Source organism: Acartia tonsa, chromosome 14, assembly GCF_053477335.1.
Source record: "Acartia tonsa isolate MP-2025a chromosome 14, ASM5347733v1, whole genome shotgun sequence".
Classification (NCBI taxonomy): Eukaryota; Metazoa; Arthropoda; class Copepoda; order Calanoida; family Acartiidae; genus Acartia; species Acartia tonsa.
This window is the reverse complement of record NC_137273.1, coordinates 32,533,682-32,547,465: the sequence shown is the minus strand read 5'-3', so window position 1 is coordinate 32,547,465 and position 13,784 is coordinate 32,533,682. Positions and strand designations below refer to the sequence as shown.

At 31.0% G+C, this 13,784-nt stretch overlaps 1 protein-coding gene across 1 annotated transcript in view; it reads right to left on the bottom strand.

Annotated features, from left to right (window-relative positions):
• The window catches only part of LOC145305420 (uncharacterized), a 60,228-nt gene that overhangs the window by 39,469 nt on the left and 6,975 nt on the right, over positions 1-13,784 (bottom strand). The window lies entirely within an intron of this gene.

Below are 13,784 nucleotides of genomic sequence, written 5' to 3'. Positions count from 1 at the left end.
TATAAAAAGAGATTAACTTTTTTTTTTATTTGGTTTCAATCAAGTAATAATGTACAATTTTTTCACCCTATGAATTCAATCCACGAAAAAGGTAATTTTGTTTATCATCATTTATAAAATTATCTTTTATTATCTAATACCTTAAGATACCCGAATTTTGCTAAAGATATTTAAAGTTAGCTATTTTAGGGATTGAATTTGACAATATTGAATGATAACTTTTAAAAAGATGATGGTACAAAATGATTCTAGTATAGCAGAAGATGGTGTCCTTTCAATTCCGCCAAAAAATATAAGAAAATAAATTGTAGGGGTTGTTTATAACGAGTATTGTCTTACATATAAATCTAGTTGAGATTTTTAACTTAAAGAAACCAATAAATCTTTGGGTTTTACCTGAGAAATATGATTCAATGAGAAGAAATGAAAACAATAAGCTTTTGCAAAAAAAAATGTTCGTTCCATTTTCAGGTTTAGTTCTTTCTTTAATAATAATAAACAATCACAAAAGTATAAATTTATACACTTTGGTAATAGCGAATGGACTATTTGTGATGCTGTAATAATATGCTGTTTTGTTTAAATGACATCTGCAGAATTGAACGAACACCCTGTAGTTGAGAAGTCTAATTGTAAAATCATGACACACCATCAGAGCCCAAGGGGTACTAAATTGTCCTATGCCCCCAAGATACAAGGTTTATTGGTTGAAAATCTATGATTTTGGTACCATGAAAAAAAATGTACTGACATCTTTCAGTTCATCAAAATATGAACCTATCAAAATTGAAAGTTGAATAATATCAAGATTAGTAAAGAAGGTTGTTATAATCCTTAAAATAAAATAACAGGATGTCTGTTTGTCTGTACCGAAGGATCTTACTAACTGCTTAACCAATATGGTGCTCCTTTACAGTGTCCTGGGAAGGTTTATAGCTATTTTGGGTGAGGGAACTACCACCCTCCCCAATTTTTTTTAGTAAATAGCTGATTTTAACATAGAATAAACATTTTTACGTGTCCCTAGAGGACTAGTTGTATATTCTATACAACAATCTAAACCCCTTTCTTAAAGACTTTTTGGTTATATAAATAACAGCTTATTGTTCATAGATTAAGTCAATTAGGGACTTTCATACCAAACCCTAAAAATTTTTACAAATAAAATAATTTAGGTACAAAAATCCAAAAGTTTAAAAAATGTACTGCTAAAGGAAGATGTCAATAAATAAAAGGCGAATGAAAAAATGCGCCAATGAGGACAGGGAGTGATATTTAGAAGAAAAAATGTTTTTATTTTTGCAGAGAGGGAGGTGACAAAAGAGGATCTACAACCCGCGTAAAATTAAAAATAGTAAAGCATGCACACTCCAAGATTTTTCTCCAATAATTTTAATCGTAACCAGACAAAGTGTCTCAAAAATCAGCTATACCACGTCATAAAATTGAGGTAGATGAGATGAGAAGAAGGAAAGAAACCCCCCCCCCCCCTAAAAAAAATGTAAAATCCCTCATTCTTATGATGTTATATGGTTGATTTTTGAGACACAAAATGGTTTACTGCATCAATAAAAATTGAGGATTGGGTTGGGATTTAACCTCCTTTCTCCTTTCCCTGTATGTATCCACAAGGACGTCCAAGGGGGGGAAAAGGTGTGATTACCCCCCCACCCAAAATAAAAAGCTTGGACGCCCCTGTGTACCTACCCATGGTATTTTTTTGTAGGATCCTTATTCTACTGTACACTTATATTTATATGTATATGCCAACTTTAATGTCTTCTTTTAAAAGGAGCTACCAAAAGTACAACAATCAAATTTTTAAATGTATTTTATTTTTAAAAAGAATGATTTTTTTAAAGTATCAAAAAGAGATGAAATAAAAAAAGGGGTTTAAGATGATAATAACCAAGGGATAAGCCAATGGCCAATATATTGATTTATAAACCAACCTATTAAGATTTAATAAAATTACAAAGATATTAATTTTTTTATGGGGGGATTTTTTTTAGGGGTTATTTCATTTGGAAGATATGGGGTACAAATTTGGTCAACAGCCATACACTAGTCTTAATGTTTTGATAATAATTTTGTACTAAATACAAGCAAAATTTCATATACTTCAAGATTAATTAGAAATAATTTTAATAAAGTAACAGGATGTCTGTTTGCACAGAAGGATCTTGCTAACCGCTCTGGTTCTCCTTAACAGGGTAGCTTCTCATAGGTCCCGATTAGGTTGTAGCTATTTTGTGGGAGGGTATCACCACCCTCCCAAGATAAATAACAAAAAAATCTATTTTTTTTGCGTAGAGACTTAAACACAACATAGACATATTATTTTGAAAATGAGATATTTAAAAAAAAAAAACATTAAAGTGCCACTATAGGTCTCTAGGGGAGTAGCCGCTAATAATTAATAACTTTCCATGTATCCTCCATAATGAGAGTTGGAAAACTTACATAAATGCTACTTAAAATTCTAAGTATCTTATGATCTAACAACATAAACGCCCATTTATTGAAACTGTTGTCTGTTAATAAACTTATTTAATTTTATTTCTACAATTTTCTACTTAAAAAAAAGACATAAAATAAGTATAAAAAATAACTTTTGTTCATATTAATAAACAAAATGTGTAAAGAATAAAAATTGTAGTAAAGAACAAATCATGAAATTACAACTTATTCTAGTTTTTAAATTTGCGTTTGAGACACCTAGCGCCAAAAATGTATACTTCATAATATAATGTTTTGATGGTCGAATGAGAGTGGAAGAACCATAGACGGATAAACACTAACAAATTAGTCCATTAACAGAGCAATTATAAAAAAGTAATCAACTGCCAATAAAACCCAGAATATGACTTTATTGCTACAGAGGTCATTTCAATAAATTTGATTAAATAAAGAGACAATATTATTTGGAATTTTAACAATTAAAATAAATAAATTCTTTGAAATATAGTTTTAAAGATTAAAAATTAAATAATTTGAATTTGCTTTCTGAATAACTGTCTGTCTGTCTGTCTGTCTGTCATAGGCGTCCAAGGGGGGGGGGGTAATAGGGCGATTACCCCCCCCCCATTTAAAATTTACCCCTACCCTGGGGGTGCCGTAGGCACCCCCAACCATTTAGGAGGGGGTATTTACCCCCCCCAAACAATTTGGGGGGGTAAATACCCCCCCCCAAAATAGAAAATCTCTAACAAAAAAAATTTTTAATACTAAATTTTTGATAAAATTTAAATTACCCCCCCCAAAAATTTTACTCCGGGGGTAAATTTTGGGGGGGGTAAACAAATTTTACCCCTGCCAACAGATTTCAGGGGGGGTAATTACCCCCCCTAAGCAAATTTTACCCCCGGGGTAAAAATTTTGGGGGGGGTAAAAAAAATTTGCGGCGCGCTTCGCGCGCCATTTTACCCCCCCCAAAACCGAATTACCCCCCCCTTAAAAAAATTTTACCCCCCCCCAAAATAAAAAGCTTGGACGCCCCTGCTGTCTGTCTCTCTATATCAATCTATCTCTCCCTCTCTATCTCTCTCTCTCTATCTATTTAATTGTTGTAGCGAAAGTACTGTAATTCTTTGAGAGAACATTTTTACAACTTTGGGTACCAAATATTTGCTACTTTTTATAACGTGAGCTAAAAAACAACAAAACCCCATTAAGAAAGAGAGGGAGGGAACATTGGACTGTAAATCATAGTGGTACCCGAAGTTTTATAAGACCGTTGGCTTAAAAATTTGCAGTGTCCGAGCTTTGCAACCAACAATTTTGATATTCAGAAGGGGTAATTTTAATTATTATTATCATTAGGGATGTACATGAATTTATCATATTCTGTCTTATCCCTAGAGATCCCTGGAAAAATAGCTTTTGTAGAATTGACAAGTTGCTTCATTCAAAAAAGTGATTTATTCAAACAAAGTTTATGGTTTAAGGAATGGGATACAAATTAATAAAACAGAAATTGTAATTTTTTGTTAAAGAGTGGGGTTGTTAAAATACTCAATCCATAATCTAATCAATTTATCTCCATCGTCATATCCTTCCATTTCTTTGATACAAAGTAGTCTTCCATGAAAATAGCCTAGAACCTGTAAAACATATTTTCAACAGCACATACACCCTACTACTTTTAAATAAAGAACTTTTATACCATAAAATATTTATGGTCTCTTGCATAGTTAAAGATTATAAAAGTTAATGATAAAGTTATTCTTCAAAAACTTCGAACAAGAATGACAATATTCTATAGGCATACAAATAATAAATAGAGCATTTCAGAGTAACCAAATTTATTTATAGATTAGATTTTTAATTTTCATAGAAATGTTCACAAAAAGTCTAACTATAATAAGAATCTAGCAAATGATTATTACCCCTTAGAACGGACAGACAGACAAAGTAAGTTATGAACAAGAAACATTAGAAAAAACTGCACTGAATCTATGTACGTTTGTGTGTGATGAGTAGTATATACAGCAATTTTAAAATTTAGCAATTTTAATGCAACACCTTCGATAGTGTTCCAAAAAATTGCCTTTTTGTCAAGTTCTGCCGAGATCGATTATCGTAATGGTTTAAAAAGACAAATTTCAACAAATCAAGTCCGTTTAAGGGTTTTGGAAGCTATGACAATTTTATCAAGATTTTAGACTGTTCAATACATATATGCATTTTTAAGATATCCAAATGACTGTCCAATCCTATTTTATAAAGTAGTAAGGTTTTTGTGTCTCAAGCTAAAGAGTCAAATAACTACATAACTGATTGAGTTATCCTTTTTAGAGAAACTTCACATAGGCCCCAGGATGGGTTCATTAGTTGATCGAAGCCTTAAGGTGGTTTTAGGCTATTTTTTTGCCTCAATCTTACCCCTTTCAAGGCAGGGTTCCAGTTTTTAATAGAAGCAGTCTATTTTTATATAATAACCGCAAAAATGTACACCATTTATTGATAAAGATTCCTAAAAAAAAGAATATCTAAAAAATCTTTAAATTATTTTAACAAATCTTCTAAACCCCCAAACGAATTTGCTCCCAAATATAAAGATAAAGCTATAAAGCATCTAAATTGCTAAGTTAGTAAAAAAGTTAAACTAGGTGTGTTTTTAAATTGTTTTTAGCCACTTGAAAAACTCATAAAAAAAATCTAAAATTTAGATAGCCTTTTAAAAAGGTATAAAGATAAAGGAAGGGAGAGAACATTGGACTGCAAAATATACTGGAACTCACAGTTAAATTAACATATTCACTTTCCTAACATTTATACCAATATGATTATAATTTTCTTATAGGGTGATTATGTCTTTCATCATTGGAGATGTATATCAAATTTATGCTTGTAAAAATAGCGTTTTGAAATGAATAAAAAAATTTAAAAGATATCAAAATGACAATATCAACAGTTTATTTCGATCAAATTAAAGTGATTATAACTGATGCATTATCAATATTTTTAATACGATATTAATATTGATATTTGACAAATATACCTATTAATTCTTCATTATTTTGAAGAAAAAAAGAATTTATGAGTAATTTATATTTTTAATCGTAGGCATCTAAAATAGCTAAAATGCAAAATAAGCAATAAATAAAAAATAATTCTATTTTTAGAGAAAATTTTGGTTATAATTGCCAATAATTTTAGACCAATGTTTTTTTTTGGTTTTTGTTCTTCATTTCAAACTTGGCATGGTGATTCCTGAAATTTTCAGGTCTTATTTAAAAATCGTAGCAGTCCTATAATCGTTACCCAAAAGTCAAATTATAACGTGTTGATTTTTAACTTTTAAGCTAATTTTTCAAATACTGTTTCTGAGACAACAAAGTATAATTTTATAAGCGAAGCATCTCTGTAAGCAAGTCCTAAAAATCTTAGTATGTCCATAAACAGTATCCTGTATATATACAGTTTTTCTACAAACTTACTTATAATTTAGTTTATAATTAAAATTTATTATTTGCTTTCTCGAATCTGACACTCTACAACTGTTAATGTTTGTTTGTCCTACAGTTCCGGAGCTTAACTTATATGGATGTTGTCCTCCTTGTTTTTATACCTTATGAACAGAATATTTATTTTTCGCATCGTATTATAATCAGCTTTCCGCGGATATAAAAATGTACAACTATAAGATTAACACTAGTTTTATAGCCCCGAGATGCCGAAGCATGGGCTAGCAAAACTTAATTTAAATATTCGTAGAAATTTTCTGTAATAATATGCTATACATGATTTTTCAGTATGGCTTAAAACCGGTTTTAATCCACCGGATATAAATCGGTTTCGAAGCCATATTTGGAAAAAGTATTTCCTAGATCATGGAAGTGTGACAAAATAGTTGACTTCAACACGTTTCAATAAATTTTCTCAGAAAACTGCAAATTAGATAAAAAAAAAGACATATATGCAGAAAAATAATTCGTAAAAAAAATCAAGCATTATACATTTTAAATTAATCTTAACAATAATTTTTAGTAGGTATATGTCAGAAAAGAGCAAAACCACTTTTTTAAGAGGCTAAAATCATTAAAGATTATTCATACATATTCCTGCATAAAGATTATTAACAGTGTTGTGCACAGGGTTTTTCCAGAAAGATGTAAAATTTGAGCTAGTCAAAAAGGGTTATCCAAAATTCAAATTTTAAGATGGGTGTTGGCACCCCCCATCCGCACGCCTGTGATATTTAGCTTATAAAGCAACAGGTGAATATTTATTTATACTCGTAGGAGGTGTTCTAAGGGAGGGAGAGGACATTGTGATATTTATAACACTAGTACATAAAAATTTATAAAAATGTTTTTTTTTCGGTAGCTTGATAACTTTTGGGACTTTTATTGAATTTTGATTGGTTAGTTCATTACGTTTAGTATTCAAACGTTTCAAGCACTAATGTAAAGGATTATTTAGTGTAACATCATTGGGGATGAACATCAATAAATCGGTCATTGTCTTATCCCTTTAGGTCTCTGATGTGTTCTAATTGGCAAAAAACTGAGTTATTTCAACCTTCAATTTTAAAAGGACAAAATTAATATTCATAGCCTGTTTCCTTATATGAAAATTCTACTTTCCTCCTCCCAATTCTTGGGTATTTATTAACATCCAAAAAACAGACAGACAATTTGTTTTATAATGACATTTGGTAGTTTCATTTCTTTAGTTTTGCTTTTGTAAATTCACAGTTTTTCATAATTTTGCGTATCTATGTTGGTATTAGAAAGGCGTTATTTCAATAATAGGCCAATATTGATTATCTTAAGTGAATTTATAAAAAAAAGTTTAATTTCTATCATATGTCATTTATGACTACTTTTAAACATAGGGATGGAAGGGACATAAGACTGTAAATTACAATGGTACCAACAGTTTTATAACCACGTTATCTTATTCCTTTATTGAAAACTTTGGGTACTTTTATTAAGTTCGTGTTCAAAGCTCTCAACCAATAATTATAATCCATAGAAGGAGTAGTTTTTATTTTCATTTAGGATTAATATCAATTTATTGTCAGGGGTCTAAAGGGATTAGACAATGGCCGATATATTGATGTACATCCTCAATTATTATGCACAAAATAACTCCTTCTGTTGATTACAAGAAGAGGTTAAAATGTTTGAACACTAAACTTAATGAAGTAACCAATCAAAATTCAAAAAAAGTTCTCAAAGTTGTTAAACCAACGAATAAGAAAATGTTATTATAAAACTTTGGGGACTAGTGATATATATATAGAATCCCTGCATAAACTCTTGAACTGTACTACAACAGTTTTGAACTGAATACCTTGATCATAATTTTGATTCTGACAGGTTTTTTTTCCATTTATTTGTTTCCTAATTATCTTTAATAATGATGAAAAGCAAAGTTCAACTATCACAGAGTCAAACCAACGAACATTAACAAGTTTAGAGTAACAGTACTTCACTTTTTTTATCGAAAAAGGTTGGAAAAGATTTGATCTAATTCTGTCAAAAAATTCCATACATACAAAAAGTTGGTATATTAACGAACTTACATTTTAAAACTTTATTGTAGAGATGCTTCTCTTGTAAAATTGTGTCTAATCGTCCAAAGAATCTCAAAAACAATCACCAGAGAACACATTGTTTCTTTAGAATTAATGTCCATTATTTTGATCGCTTCAAAAATGTTTAAATCTAAGAGTTTAAAGAACTCAACAGCTCGATTGTCTTGTCATTTTGACATGATACCAAGATATCATACAAAACGACAACTGAATTTTTCTTACAATTGCTTCCATTGTACGACCAGTAAATGTTTTTGAGATCGATTCACAAACGTAAAATGATTGTTATATTTTGTTTAATGACTGCTAATGTACAATTTAATATATTTACTATTATACAAAAAATATGTATGTAAGAAAAAAGATTTAAAGGTTTTGTATGAACTGCTGATAGAATAGTGTGAAAGATAATATATATTGTGTAACTGCACAAAGTGCCTTAAAAGCCAGCCATGTGACGTTATAAAAATGAGGAATTATCCATATCTCCCTCATGTTTAGGACGTCACATGGATGATTTTTGATACACTTTGTCCAGTTACTATATTTTTGCTAGAGTATAATTAATAGTTATTTCTCGCATCGTATTATAAACGGCTTTCCGCGGATATAGAATGTACAATTATAAGATGAAAACTAGTTTTTATAGCCCCGAGGTGCCGAAGGCACCGGCTAAAATAACTGGTTTTAATCTTTTGATTGTACATTCTTATATTCGTAGAAAGCTGGATTTAATACGATGCTAGACATAGTTTTTTCGTATGGATGAGAACCGGTTCCTATCCACCGGATTCGAATGAATACGAGAAACACTCTTACTACTGTGGAACAAGGAAAAGTTCTTAAGGGATAAGACAATAGACGATACACTAATATATATCCCCAACAAAATAACCTCTTCTGTAAATGTGTTGGTTGAAAACTTTGGACACTACTAGTATAGAACCAACCAATCAAAACATAGTAAAAGTTTCCAAGTTCTTAGTGAAAGCAAATAAGATAACGTTGGAATTAGTGTTATTTACAGAAAAGTGTATAAAGAAATATAACAGACAACCGATCCGAAACCTTATTGCAAATATCTGTAAATTTGCAAAATATATTTAATATTTTTAATCCATATCTATGACGGAAGTAGATATGAATGAAATTGTTCTAGATGCAGTTCATGTCAATAAAAAGAGGAAATAGTCATAAATATTATAAAAATCAAATAGATTAGGAAAAAATCATAATGGTCAAGGATTTTTTTTTCTTTCTTTAATTTATTTTTAATGGCATTTTTACATTATTTATAAGTATAAACTATCTAACCATATAAAATTGTAAGGTTTTTTCGTAGACAATTGTACTGATTTACTTCTCCCTTTTAGGGAGCTTTACGTAGGTTTCGGGATGGTTGTAATATTGTTTTTAATTATATGTCTAAGGATGTTTTCAAGCTATTTACAGCCTTCCCTCGCCAAGATGCTGGGGGCGCATCTGTGTTATTGTTTGAGAATAACTATCCTACTCACTGAACCAAATGAAAGGAGAGGGTGGTTTTTATAAGGCAGACACCCAGCAGACCAAAAATGTACTGATGTTAAAAAATTACAAGGGTTGCGGAGGTGATAGGTTCGAATCTTGGCCCAACACCGCGTCTTAACTCAGGTGAGCGACATCAATAATAAGGGGAATGACCAAAACAGGCGCAACGCATTACCACGCACAGTTGGGACTTCCAGACAAAAGTCGGATAATCAAAGACAGCAACCTCGCCAGCAACCGAGGTAATGTACAAGGGTAAACCACTAAAATACTGATAAAATTAGAAGCATTATTATGTGTTTGGAATCTCTTGTTTTGTACATTTTAGAATATGAAAGTTTTTTAAAAACTTTATGCAAATAGAGAAAAAACACTTATTTGTCCAAAAAAATACACTGTACAAAATCGTACTTTAAATTCAAATATCATCTTATTTTTATATTGTCCAGTGTCAGTCAGACAACACACTAGCGTACTTTTTGAAAAGACACATTTTTCGTGTCTCAAGTTTGCTTTTTATGTTTGTTTATGTAATATATGAGACGTATATTGTTTGTGCCTAGCTGCAAGCATCGCACTTTGTCCACAATCCAGGGAACTAAAGGGATAAGACAATGGACGATAAATTGATATACATCCCCAATGAAAATACACCAAATTATAGATTAAAATTAAAACGTTTGAACACTTAACTTAATGAACAAACCAATTTAAATTTGTTGAAGTCCCCAAAGTTTTTAAACAAAGGATAAGAAAACGTTATAACGACATTTTGGGGACCAGTGCACTAATTAGCCCAATGACCCTCCCCACCTGCAAAATAGGCCACAAGTCACTAACAACTAACCCTATAATTACACGAAGTTTCTCTGAGAGTCCTAAATATGTATGATAATAAATTTAGCCTGTTTCTAGCCAAGGCATTCACTCTACTCTCATTAATAGTGTCACGTACCAGACATAGTAGCAGTAGATACAATTTTAACGTCTCTAGCATGACTCTAATTACCAACCCTATAATTGCAAAGCTCGGTCTAGAAGTGTTATCTTCATATGATCATGAGTTGAGCCTATTTCTGACCAAAGCATTGCCTCTACTCTTACAATATTAATGTCTCACATCTGACGTAGCAGCAGTAGGTACGTTTTATCATATTTGATTATGATGCGTTTTGAGCCTAGACTAGAACTATTAGTAGACATACAGCATGCTGTTATTGGTATCAAAAAAGAAATTGATTAGGTGTCAACAAATCTATGTATGTTAATTTTATTAGAAAGTATAAAAATTGTAAAATTGTGAGTTGTTGTTATGAGCATTAGATAATTGTATGTGTTTTGGTCATATCTGTCTCACAATTGGTCGCATGACGCATTGTTTAACTGTTGCTGTATTTCTATATGCGTGGTTTCTCTATAAGTATCTTCACTTCCTTCACTGAATGACTGCTTCCATAACAATGTAATAAACCTCTATTAGAGTGCCCTTAAAGTCAAAGCTATTAGAGTATATTATTGTATATGTCAGATTACCTTTTCATTTTCTAAATAAGAATAAATTTACAATTTGGTGCTTTTTAGATATTTTGCAAACTTTTGCATTTTTAAAATTTTTCAGGAGGGATAGACCAACAAAAAATAGAAAGATATAAGACCCCATCTCCCCCTTCCTTTTTAATTTTTACTTTTCTCTCTAGATATTCAAAAAATGTTATTCTTTCTAAATTAAATTATGTAAATTCCATATACATCTATGAATCTATGAGCATTTTCGGTCTTGTTTTTGTTTTAATTTTGAGGGTTAAAGTTTTAAAACCTTATCCGTTTCTTTTAACGTAGATTTTCTATAATTAGGGCTGAATCGTCCATCAATCTGTAACGTAAAGCATTCATCGTTAAGTTTAGAATTGCCCAATCGATTTCAAACTTGGCATGATGATTCCTGTCATAGTTAGGTAAATTTAGGAAGCTTAGTAAATTAAAGTCTAAAATTTCTCCACGAAAACCTTCGAAACCCCTCATTTTAGCCCCTAAAAAAAGCTTTAAAGTCCTTAGGTGCAAGTATTTTTATTGTTCTATTTAATTATTTTAAGTACTAATATTGATTAAATAATATATTTGTTAGCTGGGTTAGCTATTGCAGACTCAATTTCCATCTAAAGCATTTAGTAGAGTGGCGTGCACAGGCTCTTGATAGGAGGTGTGCGTAGCACACCCTAAAATTTGTTACACCCCCCCCCCCCCCCTTGAATCAAAATGGAGGTGGGAGGTTGCGATCTTAATGGTGTTTTGATTTAAACTGCTGGAAAAGACATGTCTTATGTCAGGGGTGCACATATAGCCTTGTCAAGGAGGGAGAATGGGGGTGTATTCACCACCCATACACCCCTGTTCTGCACGCCTCTGCTTTGGTATATATATTTGTGTGGTGCCTAATAAGGTCTGTAAAAATTATGGTTCCTCGGCATAAATCAAGGAGGCATTTAGAACAATTTTACTTTCAAAACGGCTGAGAAAAATACTTCTAAAATAGCAAATAAATTATTAATAGTAATTGGTTTTTATCGAATTTATTAATTGTTCTAGCATCTAAGACAACATACAGTTTTATAAACAGTTGACCGCGAATAGAGAAATGAAAATTTGCGGATTCTTGTCCGTTATTGATAAGTTTGATCAAAGAAACTAAAACTTTTGTCAATTTTTTGTTAATATAAGAAATTTATAGGGTAAACCCATAGGATTAAGAAAGAGGAACATCAAACTATTTTACTTCAACAATGTGAAAATATAGTAATTTATATATTACACAGTGGGATCCAGTGGGACATCCAAAAAATTTAAAATTGACTTTTATCTATCCTAGGAATTAATAATGGCTGTAAGTAGACAGCTAGAAAAGAAATTTTTAAAAAATATTCATTTTTGGCGGATTTATGCCATTTTTAAAAAAGGTAGTGAAAAATTTCTTTTCAGTTTTGATGATTTTCCAGATTTTTTTACACAATTTTTTCAAAGCAACAAAAAATACATTTATGTTCATCTTATGAAAAAATTTGTTGATTGAGGTACTTTTCAGATACCTGTACCAATGTCTAATTAAAGAAAAATTTAAAAAAAATATTTTTTTGGTGGTGTAAATTGACATTTTGTGAGAAAATTTCACCAAAAATATTAAGATTTTTAACCCCCAAAAATCAGTTTTCTCCATTTTACCCAAAAACGGCCAGGATGCCCCGGGTTTTGCAATAATAATATTATTATGCAACATGTATTGTGTTTAAAACAGTTTTCATAACCTGGGGCCTCCCGGCCGTTTTTGAGTAATTGAACATTTTACATTGCATGGTTTGAACAATTTCGTTCTTGTTAATTTGAAATTTTCCCTCGTTAGAGGGGGAAGGAGTCATTTTAGAGCCCAAAGTCATCTCTGCAATGTTTTCTAACTTTTGGAGGCGGAACTTTCTTTACTTATGCATTATTTGCCTCCGGCCAACCGTTTCGCCGTTATTTGCCGCCGTAGGTGTGATTTTTAACGATTTTTGCCCGTTCTCGCGGTTTTAATGGACATTTAAGGGAACAAGGAGTCCTTTAAAAAAGATGACTTATAAATACTTTTATTTTAGCAATTAAATTTGCTATATTTCATGTGTTCTGAAAAAAATTGTATTTCTAATTGGTTTTGGTTCAGCAGAAATTCAAATTCGGGGATTAATTATAATATTGCAAAAACATTATATATGCGTCTGAGAGAGAGAGTGAAATATACGTTTGAGAGAGAATATAATATAAGCAATTATGTTTATATTCTTATACAAACTTTAAATGAAGATAGCTAGACTTAGAATAAAGGTATTAACACAAAATCAAAAGTGTTTTGAAAATTATGTTATTGTTGTTTATATCTGTAAAAAAAAACATTAGAAAACATGCCTTATTAGTGTCCTATTTTACTTTTACTGGACCTACCTAAAAATGCCGGGACTTGAACTGGGTGCACCTGACGCTATATTCATGTTCACAAACATTGTTTGCATTGAAGAAATATTTACATAGACGTTTATTTTGTTAAAATATTCCTATCCTAACTAAAGTTATGAAAGTTTATAGATTTTTTAAAGATAGGGTAGCTTCGCTCCTCCAAAACCGCCAGACGTACTTACCAAATGCACAATAGAAGTTAACAGGAGCAAAATTTATGTTATTT